Consider the following 10,602-nt stretch of genomic DNA (forward strand, 5'->3'; position numbering starts at 1 on the left):
ATCTCAGTATTTCCATCATCTCTCTTCACTCTACATAGTTAATATTTTTTTGCTGCATTATCCATCCATTGATATATATATATATATATACATATATATATATTATATATATATATATATTATATATATATATATATATATATATATATATATATATATATATATATATATATATATATATTTCCCCGAATTTTTATTATTTTTTTAATTTTATTTATTTTTAATGCTTTCTTTTATTTTAGTTCAATAATTTTTCTTGTTTTCTCTATATTTTGTATTTATTAATATGAATTCGATGTATACTTTTCAGCTTGTGCGCAGTAAATAAAACGTCTTATTAAACGTGCGGTGATAAAAGGTGTAAAACTTGCCCTAATATTGACAAAAAAGAAAAACACATAATAACGATAGCTCGAAATCTGTTTGTAAAATTAAAAATGGTATTTATATGTTAACCTATTGTTTTATTATAATAAGCTATGTTATGTTAAAATAGAACTTAATCAACACCGTTCAGATATAAAGAGAAAAAAAATCATCAATAACCTGGAATTGAATCATTTTAGAGAACATGATTTTAATAGTGTTAAAATGAATATTTTCGATATAGCCGAAGATTTCTATTTAGGAAGAAAATGACTGCCGTATGGGGCTAAACGATACCTTCCCAGCATACAACTTTAATAACTCCTCAACTTACTCACTTTTTCGATAAGCGTACAAATCGAGGAAGTTATTGAAACTCTCTTAATAATAACAAATTAAATGTAAATTTTATTTCTTATATGGAGAAAGATTTTAATAAACATTATAATATCAAACCAATGAAAGTTTCTCCCTTAAGAATAATGATGTGCTTCAATATCTTATTAGTATTAACTTATCTTCTATGAATGTAACACTTCAGAATTCTTTCTTTTGATCTTGCAAAAGCTAAAATGAGTAAAATTTACCGAAATGAAAAGAAAAATTTAGATAATTTATGTTTCGTTATTAACTTTAATATTTTTGAATATTTAAAAACTTTATTTCCATTAAAAGATTTTAACATAGTTAAAAGCTTTAAATATCTCTTGATCTATATATAATTATAATGATATCGTCAAAAATTTAGGGAGGATTAATGTGTACCCGGTTATGAATGACACTTTGAAGAAGAGAAATATTTTGCTACATATACATTACTGGTAATTTAAATATTATAGAAAACTTGGAATTTATAGGAATTTAGTGATAAAAGGCACAAAACTCAGACCCATTTGCCATACATCAATTAATAAAATTCTAAAATACTTTCTTAATGATCTCAATAGTTTTTGTATAAAGATATCAAATCTTTTTACCTTTAGGTATGTTAACAGAATGGAAATGGGCTGTTTATTGTTACTTTAAAAACATTGTTTTCAATAATAAGGAAAAATTAAATAATAGTAACAATTCAACAAATTTTTATAAAATTGTTCGATCCATTAAGCAACTACAAAAAAAAATTTGCCACTACCCCCATACACTATAATTATGCAATTTTCTGTAAAAAATTATATGCTGAACTTTGTTAACTTCGGAGTTAAAAAATAGTAAAAATTTTCAGCTTAGTAATTTAAATAAAAATAGTGCATGGAGTCCCTCCGCGCGGAAGAAGTTAAACTTCGTAACCTGCGACGTTAATTGTAGAAGAATCAGCAGTCGTAGAAGGATCACTAGTTCTATTCAACGACTCTTTTTCCTGCTCCGCTCGCTTCCGTGCTCTGTAATCACGGTAATATTGTGCATTTTTCCCTCGTGGACCTCTTGAACCAGTGGAAGTGCTTTTGGTTGCCTCATCGTCTCGCCATTGAAAATGTATTCGTATTAATAATGTATGTGAATGCGTCATAATGTAATTTCGAAAGAGAAAACTAAACAATCAATTGATATTCACAAGAGACATACCTTGACATAATCTTAAATCCGTCGCATTGTCAGTGGGATTGTTTTCACTCATTTTTTACAATTGTTATCCACTAAATTTGAAAATAAAAAATACTATCCTATTAAATTATATGTGTGTCAAATCAAACTATAAAAATATTTATAGAAAAACAATACTTTCATGACTTTTATTATTTTTATGCTAGTGAGAACCAAAACACTATGGAAATGAATGAGGGAAAACTGAATCCTACCACGTGATTTCCCGGCCAATAAAAATGTAGCGTTAAACGTTTAACGCAACCTTGTTGAAAGTCGCATAAGAAGTATAACTTCAATAATTTTATAATTAAAAAAAAATTTAGTTTTATATGAAAGATTAAAAATTAAAATTAGCAATATACAAATTTTTTACTTATCAGTCCTAAATTTCATAAAATTCCTATAAAATTTAGAACAATCACGTGTGGGTCTAATACTTACCTAACTAAACCTAGCATCATTTTCTCTAACTGCTTAAATAAAATTATCAACACTATTATTAAAGAAGGTTTTTCTAGGATTATCACCAATAATCAACAAATTTCAGAATTTATTAAACAAAATAGAATTAGTTCTATTGCGATTTGATTTCCATTATCTCTCCATAATCCCTTTCCAAATCAAAAGATGTTCTTTTAAATTATTTTTATGACATTAAAAATATCCTTAACTGCGCTTTTGATTATTGGGAAATTCTAACTAATTTTTGTCCTTTTAATCTTTACAATGGAAAAGATGTTTTTATTCAAATTGATGGAATTCTACAAGGATCTAATTTTTCCATCTCTCTCTAAACTAGCTTATTGCACTATTATGAAAAAAGTTATACTCTTAATATTATATTTACTTTTAGATTTATTGATGATTTATTTATCTTTAATTTTTAATGCTCTACAATTTTATTTAATATCTTGCTTCGAAATCATGATGATAATATTAATTTTTTAGATTTGGGTATTATAAAAGAAGAAAATATCTGCTTCGTTGATTTATACGATAAAGAAATGATTTTAATTTTAATATAAATAAATTAATTACTTGGAATTCTAATGTTTCTAAGAACATCTATTTAAATACCTTTTTCAATTAAATGAATAGAATTAAAAGAATATTTATCCACAAAACAATTAGACAAACTTTTTCAAAATTTGGTACAAAACGATGGATATCCAACTAAAATGATAAAATTCTAAATGAAAGTAATTGAGTTTATTGTATGTTATTATAAATAAATTTATTGAAAACTTCTTTGTTATTTCATTTATTTTTACCATGTGCAAATCCATTTCGGGCAAAATCCGTGGCTGAAAATCTGTGCAAAATGGGCAATTCATGTTTGTTTTTCTCTCTTTTTTTTTTCCTTCAATAAATGCTAATTTTCTAAAATCATTAAAATTGTATAAAATATCATCCTTATTATTTAAAATTATCCAGTATAATATTATTACCTTACTCACATTCATTATCGGACCGATCCTTGATAACTAATTTATAAAACGCGCTTCAGTACTGCTGTAGGAACGCACTATAAAACAAAAACCCCCTTTTCATGCTTTTATCTCCATTTGAGCTTCTGTTTTCATATTTTGTAATCTGCCAATCTTATTACGAAAATATTTTAAATCAATTATGAAAGTTTACCATAAAATATAAGTTCATTTGAATTTGCTACTCACTTTATAGATTTCATTTTGTGTTTTATTCTGTTTTATCTTTGCATTTTATTTTATTTTTTTTACGTGATATTCATAACTTAATGTTTTCTATTTTGCTCCATTTTTTTTTTTTGCTCTTTACACTGTTGTATTGATTCATTTTGCTTTGGATATAGTGATACAATTTTAGAAAGCACTCCGTTTTGCGAATTTAATAGTGCGAGCTGATGAAAGAATAGTATTTTTTTTACGTGATATTTATAACTTAATGTTTTCTATTTTGCTCCATTTTTTTTCCGCTCTTTACACTATTGTATTGATTCATTTTGCTTTGGATATAGTGATACCAATTTAGAAAGCACTCCGTTTTGCGAATTTAATAGTGCGAGCTGATGAAAGGATAGTATCTTTTTTTTTCCCGGATTTTAATTTAAATTTTTAAAAAAATTTATTTTGCGTTATTTTATTTTATTAATATTTATTCTTATCTTTTCATTATTCTGAAATTTTTTCCTCGTTTTCCATTTTATATATGTATGTAAAATAATAAAGATTAATGAAATGCTATCTCATCAGCAGCTTATACGATTACATATACATATATAAAAAACTATATAATTTTTTTTATACATTATTAATGTATAGGTCAATATCGTCTTTAACGTGTGATGCATCCTCCCTAAATTCCATCACTCCCCATAAAACATTCTTCTCACTCTCCACACCTTCTTTTAAATGATTCATTTTGTGAGACACGATTTTATTTTATAACTGTCGCTGAACAGTTGATCCAATCCTGTTCGGTCATTTTGAACCCAGGGGAAAGTCCTGGGGGTCAAGTAGTGGGAGAAGTGTGTCTTCGTGGAGGACTTTTTGAGGGAACTCACCAGCATTTGCGTTTCATGGAGAGAGAAAACCACGAAATCCTCAAGCGGTTAGCTCGACCGCAAGGGGACCCATGATCACTGAGGATAATTTAGGTCAGCGGCCGGTGCGAGCCGGATGTGGAATTCTTATCGATGAGCCATTGCAGGGATACGAACCCGGTTTACCTTATAGGAAGGCTCTATCCCCTGAGCCACCACACCTCGCACACGTTTGAAGGACCGATGATTTGCGTCATTACAATGTCATGTGTGACGTCAATTTCATTGCAAAATTTCGTATAAAAAAAAGCGAGTCAAAATTTCGCACGCACTCCATAGAATAATAATTTAAAAAATACATTTAGTTCTAAAAAGCATGTTAAGTACACAAAAAAAGGAAGAACCCCCGCAGTACATTTGATTGTTGTAAAATTATTTTTTAAAAAATACTATATGAGTCGTAACTTTACATTTATAAGCATAGCTTACAAAAAATTAAAAGTACTTTTAGATAAAAGTAAAAAAGAAACAAATAATAAAAAAACGAGAAAAAAAAAGTTGTGATCCCCTTATGACGATCACTGGTTACCCACGGGTCAAATCCTTTTTCTTTCTGGATTGACTCAAATCATGGGTTGCTGTCTCCATGGATGTTTGTCGTCTGCCTCTATGTACGTGTTTCAACATACTTTTCCTCCTCCTTCAGCAGCATTCATATTTATATTAAAAATCACCGTCAATTATACGTTAATAATTAAAAAAAGAATACTTTAAATGATGTAAATACATTAAAAATGCCTGTCTAGTGAAATGATAAACAGCAGCGGTTGTCATAGCAATGCATGCTCTTCAACACAGTTGAAAAGTGTGTGGACAAGACCCATTTTGTCAATGGGTAATAGAATTAATAATCTTGGATGAATAAAAAGTTCCGAAAATGAAACTAATTTCACACTCACTAAGTTGTGAACTAAGAAATAAAATTTGGGAAAATGAGGGGGCTTAAAAGCATATTTGTTTGATTGCATTCTATTAAATGCATTAAAAAATGATGAGACAATTCAAAAAAAAAGCAATATGAAAGAAGATATAATTGAAAATACGCTTATGAGGAGTGAAAATATATTAGATTCGATTCTGACTGCAAATATGAAACTAAAAATAAATGAACGTCATTTTGGAATGTCGACCTCGCATTCCAAAACACATCATTAAACATTGTGGCGACAAAAGAAGGGTTTAAAATCTGTAAAACTATTTTAATGATTCTCCCATTCACCTCCCCGTAGAACGAGAGAAAAACGATGATATCGGCACTTTCTACAAAGAATTGGGTGTATCATACAATGCTTAATTGCATCACTCCTTCTTTGAAAAGAAAACCATAAAGGCTAACTTCAACCACACAAGGCTTCCTAATAGAATGCGAGGAAATATTTTTGTTTATCTCGAAATAGTTATTAATATATATACACAGACCAAATTATGAGACACACTCTATGTAAAATCTTAATGATCAGGTGATACTATACAGTTTTTGCATTTTTACTTGTCTGTAACCGGTTTACATTTGTTTACGTTCATGTAGTTTAACAGTGCAATGCAATACGTCAAAAATAAATACAAATAAGAAGTATATAAAAAGTCTCCCGAATAAGAACTTATTACGTGTATGTTTAAATATAAAAGTATTGCATGTAAACTCGTGTAGCACATGTAATTATTAAAAAAAACTACAGTGTTTTTAATAATTTGGTCTAATTATTATAATATACGAATACCTGATATAATAAATATTCTATATTTATATAATACACGGTGTTTATAAATTCCCGGACCCATTTTGATGTTTAATAACTCATAAAATAATGAAGATTGAAACAAACTTATGGTATTTATTGATGGAATATCTCATATATTTTCCTTTTCAGGTTTGAATATCTTTACTTTTGTAAATATCGTCTGCGCGTGTGGTTAATTTCACATAATTTCATTTCCCAGTCTAAATATCTGTACTTTTCTAAATATCGTCTGCTTATTAATTGCATTTTACTCTCTTCTGTTTTTGGCAACTATTGCAATGTTATGTTTACTTTTGATGTGTTTGTTCCATGTAGTACTTTTCTATGTGATATTTTATTCGAGCGGATATTAAGGAGAATGCATACACCACAAGAGAAAGCACAGATTTTATGGTGGTTCATAGAAACGAAATCGATAGTGCAAGCACAGAGAAATTGCAGAAGAATTTACCTAAAAAATGTCCTTCATCCAAAAGCAGCATCTTGCGGTGGAAAAAAGAATTTTCTAGTAACTGGAAGTATCGCAGATAAGAAACGTTCCGGACGTCCCTGCGCAAGTGATTTTGACGTTGAGCGTGTCAGACAGACATTTTTAGACAATCCTAGAAGATCTGTGAGATCAGCGGCAAGAGAATTGAATGTGCCAATTTCGACGGTATACAAGGTTATTAAGAGATAATTAAGACTGCGTGCATACAAAGTTCAAATTGTTCAAGGTTTGGAACCGGACGATAGGCCTAGGAGGATGGCGTTTGTAACAGATATGGTAGGAAGGATCGAAGATGATGCTGATTTTCTGAAGTGCATAATGTTCTCCGACGAAGCATCCTTTCATGTTTCTGGCATTGTTAATCGCCATAATATGAGCATATGGGGATCTGAAAACCCCCATGAATACCGTGAGACACAAAGGGATTCCCCAAAGGTCAATGCGTGGTGTGGACTAATGCACGACCGAGTCATTGGGCCTTTCTTTTTTACCGAAAAGACGGCCTCATCAATCGTTTACTTAGACATGTTGGAAAACTTCGTATTTCCACAACTAGAAGAGCTTCAGCCACATGTCTTTTTGCAACAAGATGGTGCATCACCTCATTGGGGTATCATCGTTCTTTGAATGACCATTTTCCAGGAAGTCCAATTCCTTGGCCACCCAGATCACCTGATATAACGCTGCTCGACTTTTTTCTTTGGGGATTTATAAAGGACAATGTTTACAGGAGGATCGTGTCGAACATTGATGACCTAAAAGCCAGAATTACAACCGCAATGGATGCCGACATGCTTGCCGCTACCTGGCGTGAAATTGACTATCGACTTGATATTCTCCGTGCGACGAAGGGGGCACGCGTGGAAGCTCATTGACAAGGGTCATGAAACTTTTTGAGTCTATCTAACCATTTATGTTATTAATTTTAATCTATCTTTTCTATTTTATGAGTTATTAAACATCAAAATGGGTCCGGGACTTTGCAAACACCCTGCATATCGACTAATTTATCCAATCGTCGAATTTAACCCATTGATGCACGAACGTAAACGAGTACAAACCGGTTTCAGTCTCGTGAAAACAATAAGGCTGTATAGTATCACTTGATAATTGAGAATTTACTTAGAATCTTAGAGTGCGTCTAATAGTTTGGCCGGGGAGTGTATGAGCTGTATTTCAATTCCTAAAAACGATGCTAATTTCAATTTTTATGCGAGTTTTGTTCTCTGCGTTAAAGGTGGACTGATAAGATGCGTCATAAAATTACTATTATTCTGAAAATGACTATTTCCTCTTTTTTTCTCTCTCTCATCATTTTGAAATGAGAAAAATTAGTAATTTTCCAGCAAACGATGTCGGTCATTTATGCAAATCGTTTTTCATTCACCTAATATTTAAAAAATATTGTTTGATTTAAAAGTATCATGTGAAGAAATCATGTGTTTCAAATATTATTACTGAATAAATTTATTTTTTCAATGTATGAAAAACTTAAACTCGATTAAGTTTTTTAAAAAATGATTTCTCTGCATTTAACAAAAATTCGATGATGATTCTTTTTCACTCGAATATTTAAATTTTTATGTCCAATGAGAAATAAACGAAAATGGGCGCTCGTAGTGTGTGGGTGTATTTTTTTGGAGGCCCCTGGCCGTCAGGCTAACCGGGAAGGATTTCCTCTCCATATCACGCAAATGTGGGTTGGTTCCATCAAAACTTCCTCCACGAAAGCAAACTTCTTCCCTTATTTGATCGAGGAGTACCCTTGTCTTCTTGTCTGGGTTCAAAACGACGAGGTTACGAAGTTGAACATGGGTAGCTGTAAACCCTTAATGGGATTGACTCTTGTTCAACGACGGTAATTAAAAGGTTTTCTAACATACTTTTAGGTGGGCACTGTACTCAGGTATTTTCACATCCAGTTCAAATGATACTGAAATTCGAGTACTTGAATGAAAAATGTTTTGTTAAAACAAAAAATAAGAATGTTATGATCAACAATTTAAAGTGTTATCTATATCAGGGGCTTAAAACTTATAAGAGGCCGGGGGCCGCAATTAAAAACTCCAGTCAACTTTATCAAAAATGACTCTTTTATGTTTGAAAGAACATTAAATATTACTGTCAGATTTTTATCAAGTTGTACAAAACAAAAGTATCGAATTACAAATCAAAATAAGAAGTAGATTATTAAGCAACATACACGATTGTTTTTGTATTTGAATAAATATTTTCTCGGATGCAAAACGTGAGAAATAAATTTTTGTTGCACCGTTGGTATGCTAAATTTCACAGAAACGAAAAAATTAGGTTTTTTTAACGAAAGAAAACTATTCTAAACACATATAGATTTATTTACGAGAATTGTCCGCAAAAAATGACAGCTAATATATTTTAGTTCGCTGGCCACAAAAAAGACGCCAGTTAGTAATTATCGATCTATATAGTAGCTGAAAAAATTCATAAAAAAAAATTCCGCGAAGAAAATATGTAATTTTTATGAGACTCACTTTCGAAAAAAGTTAATTTAATTTCTGCTTTTATATATGATATTCAAATACTGGGATACATTTCAAACAGAGCTAACTTCTTGGCGTTGATAGGCAAAACATTGTGCAATCATCTGTTGCAGCAATTAAATATATAATAATGTTTAAAGAATATAAAATATTAAGAAAAAATAGTATTAAACATAATATTAAAAGATTATTAATCGAAATCAGTATTAAAAGATATTATAAGAATATTAGAAGAAGAAAAAAAAATGAGTGCAATCATCATCATCATCAAATTTTTCAGCACAGGTGATGAGAAACTATTCGATTATAAAATAGAAAATTTATAATTTCGCACATTTCTTTTGCAAGATAAATGGTTAAGGAATATTTTGAGGGACAAAAGGTAATAAAGTATATTTTTTATCGCTGTTAAAACTGTTATAAGGATAGATATTGATGTTTAGAGCAAACTATTATCAGGTAAATTATAATTTTTTGCAGTCATTCTCAGAGCCGTCTTAATTGCATAAAGGGCCCCCGGGCACAAAAGTGTTTTGGACCCTTATAACAAGCCTCTTCTTCTTCATCGTCAGCGCAACAGCCCCTTGCAGGCCTTGGCTGCCTCAACAGCTGACTATCCATGGCGACTCCCTTTCGATTTCTAATCTTTGGGGTTTTCAAATCATTTTCGATGAGCCATCTAGTAAGGGGTCTGCCTCTGGGGCGTGACCCACCGGATTTCTTAAAAGGGACTATTCCCTTGGTGCCATTTTGAGAGCTTCTCCATAGATGGCCCAGCCTATGACTGCGAGTTATTTGTGAAATTTGGGGGCTGCTTATTGAATGGGTAGAGAGCTTCGAAGTTGGTTCGCCAGCATCCCCTTTCTTGAATTGCGCCATCTTTCTTTCGAATGTATATCTGAGTTTAGGGTTTCCCTTCCATAAAGTTGCACTGAGTGAGTTTGTTTATCGGCTGTCTCCTCAGTCCAAAAAGTGCCACTATGGTGGATGTCTGCTCTAAGTATGCTTTGATCGTTCACAACAGGTATTTGAAACATTGTAATTTACAGTTCCATGATTTTCCTCTTATCTTCTTCGCTCCATAACATGCTGTAATGTTTAAAAAAACTTCACATGCATGAAATAATTTTAACACAGTTTGATTGCCCCCCCCCCAAAAAAAAACTCAAATAACGCACTTTATTGAAATATGCATAATTTAAAAAAAAATTAATACGCTAACTAGTTGTAAGTCCCGATGTGGACTGATCGTTAAGACACGGTTCCCAGCAAATCACCGAAGTCAAGCATCACTGACTACGGTCAGTGTGTGGGTGG

Source organism: Parasteatoda tepidariorum, chromosome 5 (assembly GCF_982258835.1).
Source record: "Parasteatoda tepidariorum strain Cologne lab strain chromosome 5, Ptep-v5.0, whole genome shotgun sequence".
NCBI classification, from domain to species: domain Eukaryota; kingdom Metazoa; phylum Arthropoda; class Arachnida; order Araneae; family Theridiidae; genus Parasteatoda; species Parasteatoda tepidariorum.